This window comes from Opisthocomus hoazin, chromosome 1 (assembly GCF_030867145.1).
Source record: "Opisthocomus hoazin isolate bOpiHoa1 chromosome 1, bOpiHoa1.hap1, whole genome shotgun sequence".
NCBI classification, from domain to species: Eukaryota; Metazoa; Chordata; class Aves; order Opisthocomiformes; family Opisthocomidae; genus Opisthocomus; species Opisthocomus hoazin.
The window spans coordinates 134,114,422-134,127,476 of NC_134414.1; the positions used below are offsets into that span (position 1 = coordinate 134,114,422).

The window sequence follows — 13,055 nt, forward strand, 5'->3', positions numbered from 1 at the left end:
CAGGTGGAAGAAGAAACAGATGTGGAGTCGATGTGGTGTGAGGACTGTGTTTGACCTGCAATATAGCTAACATCAAAATCAATCTACCCACTCTAGCTGGTCCTCCGCCCCTTCGCCACCTCCCCCCTCGGACACCTACAACAACATATTATTCCTTCCTTCCTCTGCCAGACTCACCCGCCTGTCTTTTTGCTGTATCTGTTTACCGATCCTCCTTATTCCTCACTCGTATCTCTCCCCCCCCTTCATCTTTTTTACTGTACCTTTCTCTTCCCACAGTGCATTATGGTTTCCCTATTTTATTTCTTCCACCCCCTCTCCCCCCTCATCTTTCAGCTGCCTCTGCTGTCCCTCTCTTCCTTCGTCACACTGGTCTAGCTTTCTGAGCCGACTAGATGCCTACCTGTCCTTCCATCCTTTCACTGTGGTGTGTATCTGTGCGGCGTATCTATTTATTAATTTCCTATACAGCAAATACTGGCAGATTTGTTGGCTCGCCTCTCTCTCCCTCTCCTCATCATTACGAGAAAATAATGAGCTGGTTGGTGTATGTTACTGGTCGGAGGGAGGTGGGGAGAGAAAGAGAGGGCATGTGGGAGTAGCAAGCCAGGTGCCCCGGATCGTTTGCCTGGGAAGTTTTCTCCTCTTTCTTCCTTGCCCACTGTGGCCTCATTTATGTAAGGATGCGGCTACTTTTACTGTATATTATTAAAAAGCCGAAGAAAGCAATCATTCTGCAGAAGAGGAGGCAGAAGAGAAGCCATTAAGAACACAAGGGCTCTCTGCTAATCATTACCTGAGACTCGCCCAGGGCTGGCAGCTAGGAAGCAGGTTTATGATTGTCTCCCATGGCCCATAGTGTCTTATAGGGGGATTTTTCAAATGCTTCCCTGGTTCTGGACGTTCGGAGGAAAATAAAACATTAAACTAAGGGTTGAAGTAGGACATTAAAAAAAAAATGTTCTCAGTTGGTGAGAAAGCCCCCGTTACCTCTTGCAGCCTCGTGGTCCCACTGCATCAGTCACTGGTTTATTACTGCTGCCATCTGCTCACCACCCTGGTTTGTAGCCTGAGACCCTCTCCTGCAGGTCAGCACCACCGCCGCCTCCCGCCCCGTCACAGACGCTGTCCCCGATCCCAGATCCTTCTCCTTCAGCCTCTTACGTCTTCGCTGCCTTCCTAATGCCCTTCCTATCCACGTTCCCAACGTGATGTCTATCACGGCAGTCACCGAGAGCCCACTTCAAGCTCGCCCGTGCCATCTGTGCTTTGACAGGTTCCTTTAACCCTCTGCACGTGCCGGTGAGCACGTGCCGGTGAGCACCTGCCAGGGGGAGAAGCGACCAACATACCTCAACACTCAGCAGTAGCTCAGCGGTTAACTTAAAGTTGACCAGGCAAAATCTTCAGACATTAAGCAAAATATTTTTTATTCCCTCCCTTTAAAATTGGCCTGAAATATCATGACAAGCATTATTTATCTTATTAAGTACACTACATTAACCTTGCAAATATGCTAATGCACAAAAGGCGCTGCCTTAGCAGCTTTTTAGAATAGGAAATTAACCGTGTTCATCAGAAAGCTTTTAATTATTATTATTTCTTAAATGCTGGTGTAATGCAACAGCACTCCTGCCAGGGGTGCCAGAGGAGCGGGATGAGGGACACCTGCCACCTTCCCCACAGTCCCCCTGCAAAGGCAGCGCGGGCGTTCCCACCGGAGCTGCGCATGGAGGAGCTGCTCTGCCCCGCGGCTGCGCTGCCGGCCCAGGGGGGAAGAGCTGGAAGGAAGGGCCAGCGATACCTTCACCCAGGGATCGCTCCAGCACCGACGGGGATGTAGTCGGAAGTGCCGCACGCTGGGGAAGGGCTGCAGAGAGCAGGGGGAAGGGGCCATGTCCTCTGCCCAGGGTGAGCTTCCAGCAGCTCCCCGAACACCTGGTGCAAGGCCTGGTCTGGGAGAGCGCAGGGAGCCTGACGGCCATCTCACTCGACGCCGGGTTTCGAAAGAAAGATGCTTGGCCTGAGCAAGGCCTCTTGTCTCCCTGGCTCCCCGCGCAGTTGGCAGAGACAGAGAAGTGCCCCGGGTGCCTCTCCTCCCAGCGCGACGGCTCCCCTCCGCCGGCACCTCACGCCGAGAGCCCAGCTCGGACGGCAGCGCCGGGGCAATGCCAGCACGTTTGAAACAGTCGGGGTGACAGCAAGAGGCACTCCTGCACCCCCTCAGCTGCTGGCAGAGGCTTGGGCTGCTGCCATCACAACTTCTTATCCCAAGGACACGGCCACACCACGTGCCGAGTCTGGCACAGGCCAAGCACATCTCCTCTCTGCCTGATGGCACGGAGCTGTGGGCTGTGGCAGAGCCATGGAGAGAGACCATCACCACTGAAGACCCTCCCGTGTCTCAGTGAGCGTACGCTGCTGATTCACAGCCCTTTCCCAGGGCTTGCCCTCAGCACGGTCCTCTTGCTTCCCTCCCCCATGGTGACAGACACACCCCGCTCCCCTGGCTGCCTACACCTCCTCCCTGGTGAGGAGCAACCAGAGTAGCATTTGCGAGCAAGGCTGAACAAAACCAACTCTCACTAGCAGCAAAGCTGTGATTCTGCCAGCTCATCCTGCTCGGGGCCCGATCCAGAGCAACTCGCCCCCTCGGCTGGCTGTGCCTACCCTGCTGCAGTAAGGGCTCCGCTGCTGCTTCCTCCGCCCAGACAACCCCTCCTGATGGGTTTCCAGTGAGACCTTGGTTCCGCGACCCTCAGCACACGCTGGCTGCCATTGCTGCCTGTGGCTCCTCACAGGGCAAGCTTCGCTCGGCTGGCACCGGCAGTGCGGACACAAACATAATTTCTGACATTTCTGGGTTTTTTAATGGTGGCGTTACTGTTGCAGGCTGAGGGCAGCTGCTCCCACAGCTGCTGCAGCTCGCTGGTGCACTGCAGCCAGCAACACCCAGGAGATAAGGCCAAGGAGCACAGCTCTGCACTGTCATGCCTACTATCTTGCAAAGCTTTTTAAAAGCTATTACGTTGGGTTTTTTCCGAAGTAAAATCTTAAGAGGGCAGATTTAGCCCAGTATCCAATGTCTTTCTGGAGTGTTCTCTGATAAAGAAAAAAATCATCCCCTGAGGAGCGTAGAGGTGAGGGAGCTTATCCCATGCCACTGCGTGGGAAGTGTCACAGCAGGATAAGCCAAGGGAAATCAAAAGCTCAGAGATTTACCCAGACGCAGAGAAAGGGATGATATTATCCAATATGACATTACATGTTCTTTCAGTAACACACTTCAGCTTCCATTGGTCAAATGCTGCTCTTCTCTGACATGATAGCCTTCCTGAACAGACTGCGCAGTGCTGCAGGAGCTCTGAGCATTTCTTTTGGTTTGTTTGTTTTCCCGTTGTAATTATTTTCTCTGTAGTCATCACTCCAAGGCTGTCTTTCTGCCTGGAGAGGCTGAGGCAGCACTAACTGGGCGCAGACCCACAGATGGCTCTCTGAAAGCGTCTCGAACTGGCATATGGCAAATAAGGAGTTGCGTGCCCTTTCCTCAGTCAGCAACAACGTGCTGCTCCCTGCGGTGCTTTCTGATGGGCAATGCTCGGACAGCACAGCTCTGCTGGCCTTCTCAAAGCCGGCGTCCGCGCGCTGCTGTCTCTTGGATCGGATCTGCATTAGAGAGAGTTTGGCCAGCCTGAAACACAGCTCCAACACCTCCTGTGATGGAAAGCTTTAGAGGACAGTGACAGCCTGGGACACGCTGCTTAGACATCTGCCCAGCCTGGAGGTTTCAAACGCAAAAACCAAACCAGCAACCAGGAACTACCCTGACAGAGCTAAACAAAGTCTGAATCCACCCCATGCTGATTTTTCACTGCTGTCCTTTGCACTCCTGGCCTTTCCCATGGCCCTTGGACCCCTCTGCCAGTGACCTTGCTGCTCCACAGCCATGGTTAGCAGGCAGTGAAGAAGAGGCAGCCTCCTCCTTCTGAGTACTCCTGTGCTTCTGATGGGGAGCCCTGAAGCGACCTCCCGCACCCAGACACATGTGCGCACACAGTCCCGGAGCTATGTGAATCACACCCTCGAGGCAACCATTTCCTCAGTCCCCAGTCACATCTATGGCCCAGCATGCTGGGTTATTTGGGCCTGAATTGCGCTTGGTTGCACTCAGCTGAGCATGGCCTTGGAGAGGAGCAGTTGCCCCACCAGTGCCGAGAGATGGATCTGTGGGAGGGGTAGGGAAGGAAGAAGAGTTTTGCACAGGGGAGGGTGCAGAGGCAGAGACTAAAGACTGAAGCACACACATAAGAGAAAAAGTTTCTTGTTCCCAAAGAAAGCACAAAAGGTGACGGCAAGGCCATCTTTGCCCACAACAGCATCTTGTTGTCCTCTTGCAAACCTTGCCAGAATTGCCATCACGGGAGACAGAGTGAGGGGTGCTGGAGGGAGAGCTGCTGGCATGTCCCCTGTCTGGACATGGTGGCATAGGTCGCTCCCGGGAGCGGGTCTGATCTATGGCCTTTCAAGTAATGAGTCACAAATCACAGCCATATGTTTCTCAGTATGCTCAGGTGATGCTACATAACGCAGCATGAGGCAAATGTGGTAGAGGTTTCAGGAGAGATGGAGGGAGAAGGAGGGGGAGGCATTTGCATGTGGAGGAAGGAGTGGGCTGTGGTTGCAGAAAAAGGTAATTTGCTGTCAAGAATGCAGCAATTGATTTTGAGCTACTACAACTGACCGGTGCATTCCTTTTCATCTCCAACTTACCTCCTCCTCTCTAGTACAAACTGTGGGCAGCATAGGGCCTGCCTCTCTCCTTCTCCGAGTCAGTGGATAGCGCTGACTTGGGAGGCTAGGACAGACCACTGTTGTCAGCAGGGCCTTCATCCCAGCCCCCTTTTCCCCTGACGAGCCCAGCAGCATCCCAGCTTGCCAGTGGAGAGAGCACAATGCAAACCTTGGATCAATAGCCAGGCTCTCAGTGGGAGGTGTTAGGTAGGGAGGTCTCTCTTTTTATCTCAGGGCTCTGTAGCAACAGTTTCCTTTCATCCCAGTCTGCTGATGGTAAATGGGTGTTTTTCATTCCTATTTACTGACCTCAGATTTTGTGGGTTTTTTTTCTTTTTTTCTAATACTCCTGGCACTCATGGTTGGTACTGCAAGAGCACACTCGCTAGGCAGACCTCTGTGCAGTGCCATGCACGCTCACATATGGTTATGTATCCCCCTCAGCCTGTTCAGAAAACTGCTCCAGAGGTGAACACCAGCAGCGCTAAGGGAAACGAACGACAGAACAGAACTGGCTCAGCTCCCCGGTCCCTTATTTAACACCCTCCCCGCTTGTTCTGGAGAGGGACTGCTCTGGTCGCAGGACAAACAGCAGAAAGGCTGCACAGAGGTTGCGGGAACTCCCTCAGGTTTTGGTTCTTCTCCTACTCAGTTAAAAGGGAGGTCTGAAAACTTTTTAAAGTAGACCTGAGCACTCAGCGTGGAGGGACTGGCAAAGGACTATGACAGGAGCTGGATAGTAATACTGGAAAAGGGAGAAAAGAAAAAAAATAGAGAATGTTGATAAATAAAATATTATAAAATTAATTTTTTATGCAGGAGCATGGAGTGCACTGGCCTACTCATTCCTGATGGTGTAGCATGTCAGCTGGCACAGCTTCCCGGGGGGATGCCTGCCGTGTGTGCAGTACCTACCACTTCTCCGCAGGCAGGAGCCATTTGGCTGAGGAAGCGTAACACAAGAGCATGAGGGGAGGAAGGCAAGGGGGAGGAGAAAAACCCCACCCTCCAACCTTAGGAACCCTTCAGCCGACAGGCCATCCAGAACATCTCCACGTTCAGCCTCGGCAAGGGGATTCCCACAAGAAGACAACTCCACGGTAGCAAGAGGGCAAGGGATGGGGTAAGACTGAGGTGAGAAACCAGCCTGTTGGGGAAGGAGGGGCCCCAGTGGGAACAACCTGTGGGTAGGCTGCGCCTGCTACCTCCCCTCGCAGCAGGAGAAGAAAGACCAGAAAAAATGTTTAATGCTCGGGAACCTGCTGCTGCCTGTCTGCCTGTCTCTCCATCTCCTAGGCACCTTTTTTTCAGCCCAGAGGAAATGATTTCTGCTCTATTGTTGGTTGATTGGACACTTATCTAGATGTTTCTCTCCATTTTAGATGCAGAAACTGGTTTTTATTTTGGCTTCGTTTCTCCCGGACATTTCTGCAGCCTGTTGCTCGAGGACACAGGCATACACCTGTGGTCCTGCTCTCACACTCCCTCTTTATCTCATTGCCATGACCCTGGGCTGGAGGGGAACATGTGACAGCACAGCCAAGGATGACTCTCACCAAAATACCAAGGCGTAAAATGGCCCTCGCCCTTCCGGCGGTGGCCGGGTGGAGCACAGGCAACCCCACCTTGCTGTCCAGTGCTGTGCATCAGCAGGCTGAGGACCATCAGACTCGGGCTTTTACCCTGCTCTGGGCTGCGCTACAGGTTCCTCAGCTGACTCTGTCTTCAATCCTACCACCTGGTTTGGTGGCAGGGGCAGGGAGGAGGTTTCAAAGTGCCCAGCTCACACAGGAGGGCACCTTCTCAAGAGCAGCCCACTCTCTGCAACGTCTGCTGTGGTCAGGTCAGAAGGCCGGAAAAAGAGCAGCGCACCTTGGGCTAGAAAAATGATTCCTTCTTTTGGAGCCTGAAAGGGAAAGGAGCTGCTCTGGAAATCCTGAGCCCCAGTAACTGAGCTCCTGCTAGAAAACTTGTTCAGACTGACGAGCTTCTTCTTGATTTCAGTCTAAGTCCCAAGAAAGGGTTAGTATGGTACCACTAATTTGCTGTATTGCTGAACTCTTCAAAAACTCTCTGAAAGCTAAATTTTCATTCAGCCTATTTTTTCTTTTTTTCATTGCATGTCAGTGCCTGTGCCAAACATCAGCAGTCAATACAGGACTTAGATGATAATATATGTAATGTTAATTATGTGGTTATTGTTACTCATTTTTTAATAAGCTCTTTATATGCAATCAAGCAATAAAGCAAAACTGAGGCTCTTTGCAAAGCATACTGTTTCCAAGTAAGCACACAAGAAGCCAGAAAAATCTCCAGAAAGGGCTCCATGCACTGGGGTGAGGCTCCTAACATTGATCCCCAGGTCTTCTGATGCCGCAGCCATGGTAGCTAATCTAGTAGCCTGGCAAAAGATACTGGCAAAGATAGTTACTGGCAAAGAGTAGAGCTATCCATAAGGACACTCAGACTCTCTCCATCCATAATAACCCAGCTCCATGCTCACAACCAGTCTCAAAGCTCTAAGTAGAAGCAAAGCACCTATCTAGAGAAATACGTCTTTGCCTCCCCACCAAAATCCCTGTGCTCACGGCAGAAATTCCAGTTTTCTGCATGTTAAATCGTTGCATCACAATGTTTCAGACCTCAGCGGGTGCAGAAGCCTTACCCATTAGGAAAGAATTCCAGCTCCCCCTTTTGTATCAGCCTTGGAAGAGTCTAAGATAAAACACATCAAAAAGCTCTGATGATTTTATATGCAGAAGGATGACACTATTTTAGAGGATTCCCCCTGCCCTGTAAAGCTGGACTTCAGATTACTAAGGTGTCTGGATTTGTTGCCGAAGGCATGCAGACAATGTGACTGGTGCAGTGAGCGAAAATGTCCTAAAACATTTCTAAAATACTTCATAATGCCAGACACAATCATATCTTTAATAGTAACACCCAACAGCACAAAGGGTTTACCGACACGAATTGCAATATGTTGCCTTATTCCTGCATGACAGGGTTACTGTATGGAGCTTGTTCCCAACAACAAAGCTGATAAAGCCAGATGCCACCCCTGCCAGCACGCACTGTGTATCTGGGGCAACTTAGGGACCCGCTGACTGAAGGAAATCCTCCTCCTACCAAACACAGACTGGCAGCAGAAATGCTTCACGGCAGTTTTTTTCAGTCCTAACGACTGTAACAGCTTCTGCAATCTTTGTAAGGGAAGCGGACGAAAAGGAGCGGGAGATTGATTGTTGCTCACCCTCTTGCCGTACTGTGAAAGGAACCGTGCAGCGAGGGATGCGTAGGAAGCCTCGGGGAAGGGAGATAAGGGAACGGAGGGGAGGAACGCGGGCTTTACAGATACACTCCCCCCAGTCCGCCTATGGGAGTCTGAAAGAAAGTATCTGAACGCTGATCTTTCTTAATACGCCTGTTAGAAAAATCTGGCTTTCTCTGGAGGCCTTGCAACACGAATCCAGTCCTAGTCAGCAGGCGGTACTCGTAACCAAGCCCCTTACTCTGGATTCAAACTGGCCACCAGCAGGGAGGACGCAGCTCAGTAGGGACAGCGCAGCGATGCCTGCTCTGGGATGCAGGCACCAGTTAATGCTAGTGGTGGGGAGGGGGCAGGGAACCCTCTTGGCCCTGGTCAGTTCAAACCTGTCCGGTCTGAGGACCGGACCCAACACTTCTCACTGATGCAGCGCTTCTGGAGAAGCACTTTGGTGGAGTCCAGTTGCAGGTGCAGTCTGTAGGGCTGCCTGCCAGGAGCAGAAATGCTGCTTGGGGAAGGAGACACAACATCTGTCCTAGACTTTCTTTATATAGGGCTTTTTTTGCCCCATATTTTAAAGCAGCTCTTTGGTATTTACCTCAAAAACAGAGCCTTTATGCTCTGCAAACACAGGGCCACAAAATGACTGAAGCAGTTCTGGAACAAGACATCCAGAATATGATGAGAAGGGGAGGGGAAAAAATTAAAGGGAAGAAAAAAACAGCCAGCCCAGCAAACGGCATTTAAGTCTCTCTCTTCTCCTCTCATTCCCTTGTTCAGTCATTTCTGCCCTGCTTTGAGTGTGCTGTTTTTATCTTCCTCGCTCTCATATAAAAGCCCCGCTCCCCTAGCGAGTGTGCAGATGATGATTTGGCATTGTCCAGGACCATTATGCTGTCAGCTCTCAAAGAAAAAAGGCTTGTAAAAATCCTGTAGTCAGACAAAGGCAAAGCGTACGGCTCAGGACAGTTTGTACTGCTGCCTGCTAATAACCTTTCGGAACAATAGCTTACATGGAAAGATCTTCCACAGAACATGAAATTCCTTTTTCAGCTTCACCTTCACTTACTCCTAATTACTGTTCCACTCTCAGCTATACGCATGCTACATACGCAAATCTTCTCTCAAACTCCTATGTACAGAAACAGAGGCGCGTCTCCCTCCCCCTGGTCCTGCTCCAGCACCATCCCACACTACCCTCGCGCAATCCACCGCGTGCTCACGACTGCTCCCAGGTCAGCTCTAGCTACACGCAAATTCATTCACATACGTGGTCTCCACCACTCCCAGCAGTTCGGTTCCTGCTCTGCTCTCAGGTATATGGAGCTCAGCTTAACACATGCTATTTTTCTTCCTTCACTTATTCAGGAACAGAAAATGAAGAAGATGCCCAAAAAAGCCATTTCTGTTAAAGACCCAAGACAGGATTAACAGCTTTTTCCAAAGCACAGAAAATCAGCAAGTTTTCTTGAGGCAACTGAAAGAGGGAAGAACTGCCACATGCATCAGCGGTGTGAGCAGATAATTGACCCAGCTTGTCCTGAGCCCCAGTGGTGCTGGGTCCATCACAGCCCAAGCTATATAGGCTGGTTCTTCTGCTCAGCTTGTAGAGACTCGGGCCCTGACAGAAGACCTGAGGTGACCGATCTGTCTCAGACAATGCATGACATTATGCTCTCCAGCGTTTGCTCTGGTGCAGATTACCAGCTCCATGACAGCGCCGACGGGAATACGTGCACTATGTGCCAGTGCTTCAGCTGCCCCTTTCTTCAGCATGCAGCCACTGCGATAGCGAGTTTGGGTCAAGATGCTGGACTGTGAAAGTAAGCTGAAGCGTGGTCATGTCTGTCCTTCTGGCAGCTCAGCTATAGGGAAAGTCGCCCATTCCTGCCGTCTACACAGCCAGCTACCAGCATCTCTGCTTTCCTGCCAGAGGAGCCTGCAGCACCTTAGGGCCAGTTCTGGAGATACTCTAGTTTACAAGAAAGATCGAAATGGATAAATCTGATGAGTGCAGGCTGCCCCCTCTTTGAGATAATCCTCACACGAGTGCAAGGATTTGGCAGTATGTAATGGAGCCGTGAAGCTGGCACATGAACAAAACAGCACAGCAGAACCTGGAAAGGAGACTGGCAATGGACTTGGAAGCGACCCTTGATCTGTACGCACCTAAGCCAAGGTCAATGCGCAGCGACTCCAAACACAAAAGCATGGGCAGGCTCTGATCTCTGCTATACCTCCCTAATGCCAGACGTACACTACTGCAATCGATGATGTTAACTCTAGACTTACTCCCATCTCAAAAAGGCCAGGATGTGGCCCAGAGGGTTTACAGCGGGGTGAGCAAGAGCAAGCTCTGGGCTTGTGGGCTTTCGGCAGTGTATTTGCTGAGCTGGGACTAGTTCCTGTTCACCGTCTGTCGATTTTCATGAAAGTCACGTACCTAAAGCTAGGGACAGGAAAGCTGTGCGGAATCCAAGGTTTTGCAATTGTACTGAACAATAACAACATGCACTAGGGATGCACTAGGGATGAAATCCACCCTGAAAACTAGGGCTGCTAGGAGGAGTAGCCTTCTTTAAGCTCTGAGCGCTTCTCTGAGCAGGGCCGTATCCTGCTGTCTGTTACCAGGATGCCTATTCCAAATAATGCTGCATTTATCTTAGCTGACAAACATTTACCGGAGCTGGTGACATAAAGGCCCATGCCTACTGAGACAAGAACCTAATTAAGGCAACAAAGTACGCTGTATCTAAGAAGCCTATGAGGCACAAACTCGCTGGAAAAAGGCCACACGAGGTGAAAACCTGAGTCTGTAGTATGAGTTTGGTGTTCTCTGGGTGCACTGAATGAATATAACTCACATGTGGAGCACTGCTCCAGCTCCTTTATCACTGCAAACAGTTTAACCAGCCCTCAGAAACACCCTGGGTGCATGCAGCACTCACAGGGAGTGGACGTGGTGTCAGATGCCTTCATAACCCACTCACTGGAAGGTGGAGGTGGGAAGGGACAGGGCAAAAGCTCTCTGGGCTGGAGTTGGTCAGAGAGGCCATCACCAGGTACCTTACGTGATGCTAGCAGCCAGGACAGGTGTCCAAAACCCAGAAGCAGCCTGTATAGCTCTGGACACAGCCCGATGGCAGAGAGGGGTAGGGAACCCAGCAGCTGTGGGGAACTGCAGCAGCTGATATACTTTGCTTCGCCCCGCTATAACTCCCTCTGATCTGTTCCTGCCAGTCTCAGAGTTAAGGTCCACTCACCATCCACACCCACCGAGTCCTGCTTTAGTGAAAGAACACCCCATCACTTTCTGAGCGCTCACACATGCCTGTGTCAAGGTCACCACTGTATATGCAGTTTCTGGCTTAGATTCTCTTTTTATTAATGTTTTTCTTTTTTCTCCACTTTCTTCTCGTGCTAAAGGGTCGTGAGCAGAATGAAATCCTGACATACTTTCCAGCCCAAGATAGCTAGTGGTTTTACCCTCCCTAGATAAATCATCCCACACTTCTTTGGAAAATATGAATGCATTTCCCTGTGGTCCACAGCATCTGAAGTACCCTGTCATGATTATTACGTGAAGGAGAGCCTTCAAAGGCTCTGGTGGTGTCCCCAGGTACTTCAGAGCATGGTGTTAGGTGCAGGGCCTAGATCAGCACAACGTTTTGCTCACTGTTAATGCCAGACATTCAGGTCTCTCTAATTTCCAGCACAGCAGAGCCCACTTGAAGAAGTTCCTGGTCTTGCCCAGCAGTGCAAGAAATGGGCTCTTTATGGAGTATGAAATCCATTTTCCCCAAGCCTTCATTTGGACTGTGCTTTATGACATGAGAAGATGCAGTAAGTGAATAAAGCACTACATTCTTGCTGACTGATGGACAGATGATCCCAGCAGACTGCATCTGTATCTCCCCCTTCCCATTGCTGTATATTTTCTGGGCTGTCAGTCTTAAAGCCAAAATGACTTGGGAACCTAGACTTCCCTGAGATTTCTTCCCCTGCTCATTCCAGAGAAAGAATTGGAAGTTAACACAGGAGTGAGGGCAAGGAGAGGGAGAGATATCAGCTTTGGCACCTGTAAAGCTTAGATAAGAGGAAAAGTGATGAGTGAGGAGCTTGGACTCAGCTGAACTGCAAATGCAGCACTGCAGCCAACGCAGAGTGGCTGCAAGAGAGCATGTATTAACTTCACAGTGATACCAGACAGCGGGGGTGGGAATGTGCTTACTGAATTCATTCTGTTGACATCCAGGAAGACAGAGAAAGGGAAAGTGAGGCAAGCAGGCCTCACTAAGGTCGCTCGCTTGCCAGAGCCAGAGAGAACCAAGAATAAGACCATACTAAAGCTGTTCCCTCAGTCCCCTGCCCTTAAGCAAAACATCAAGGTTTTCTTCATGCAGGAGGGAAACAATCATGTAAGAGACAGAAAACCTACGAGTTAGTTACTGGAGCTATGGCAAGCAATTCTGGGAACAGCTGCATTTTTTCTCCTTCACTCAAAATAGAAGTTAAAACAAAGGCACTTTTTTTTTTTTTTAACAGCGAGGATAATCTGCTCCAAAAGAGAGGGAGATTATCTGTACAGAGCACCCCTGGTTTAGAGAAAGTCTAAGGAGGGCAATGTAGTCCCTTTTGATTTGAAGATAACGTTCCTCTCATGGTCATGTTCCCAGCTGGCATCATCCTGCTTGCTTTGAAGGCAGCCAGAGCAATTCACACCAGCTGGGAATCTCACCTACTGTATTAATGGCTTTCCCTGGAGATGCTGCTTGGTACGTGGTCCCCTGGCTCAGTTGCTCTGCTCTGGTCTGCCCAGCATGGGATCCCAACAGCCCCAAAATTCCCTCTGTGCTAGTGAATGAGCTGAGGCTCCCACTCAGCCCGAGCATCCTGGCTAATTCTGCAGATCGCTTTGGCTTCGTATTCACTCACTGTACCCCTCAGCCAGCAGCTGAAATTGGCTGCTTACATCTCCTTGCCTGCCTGCCTGTGC

General features: G+C 50.6%; 1 protein-coding gene across 4 annotated transcripts in view; it reads right to left on the bottom strand.

Annotated features, from left to right (window-relative positions):
• Window positions 1–13,055, bottom strand: part of LSAMP (limbic system associated membrane protein) — a 1,018,802-nt gene that overhangs the window by 62,673 nt on the left and 943,074 nt on the right. The gene's annotated exons all lie outside the window — the stretch shown is intronic.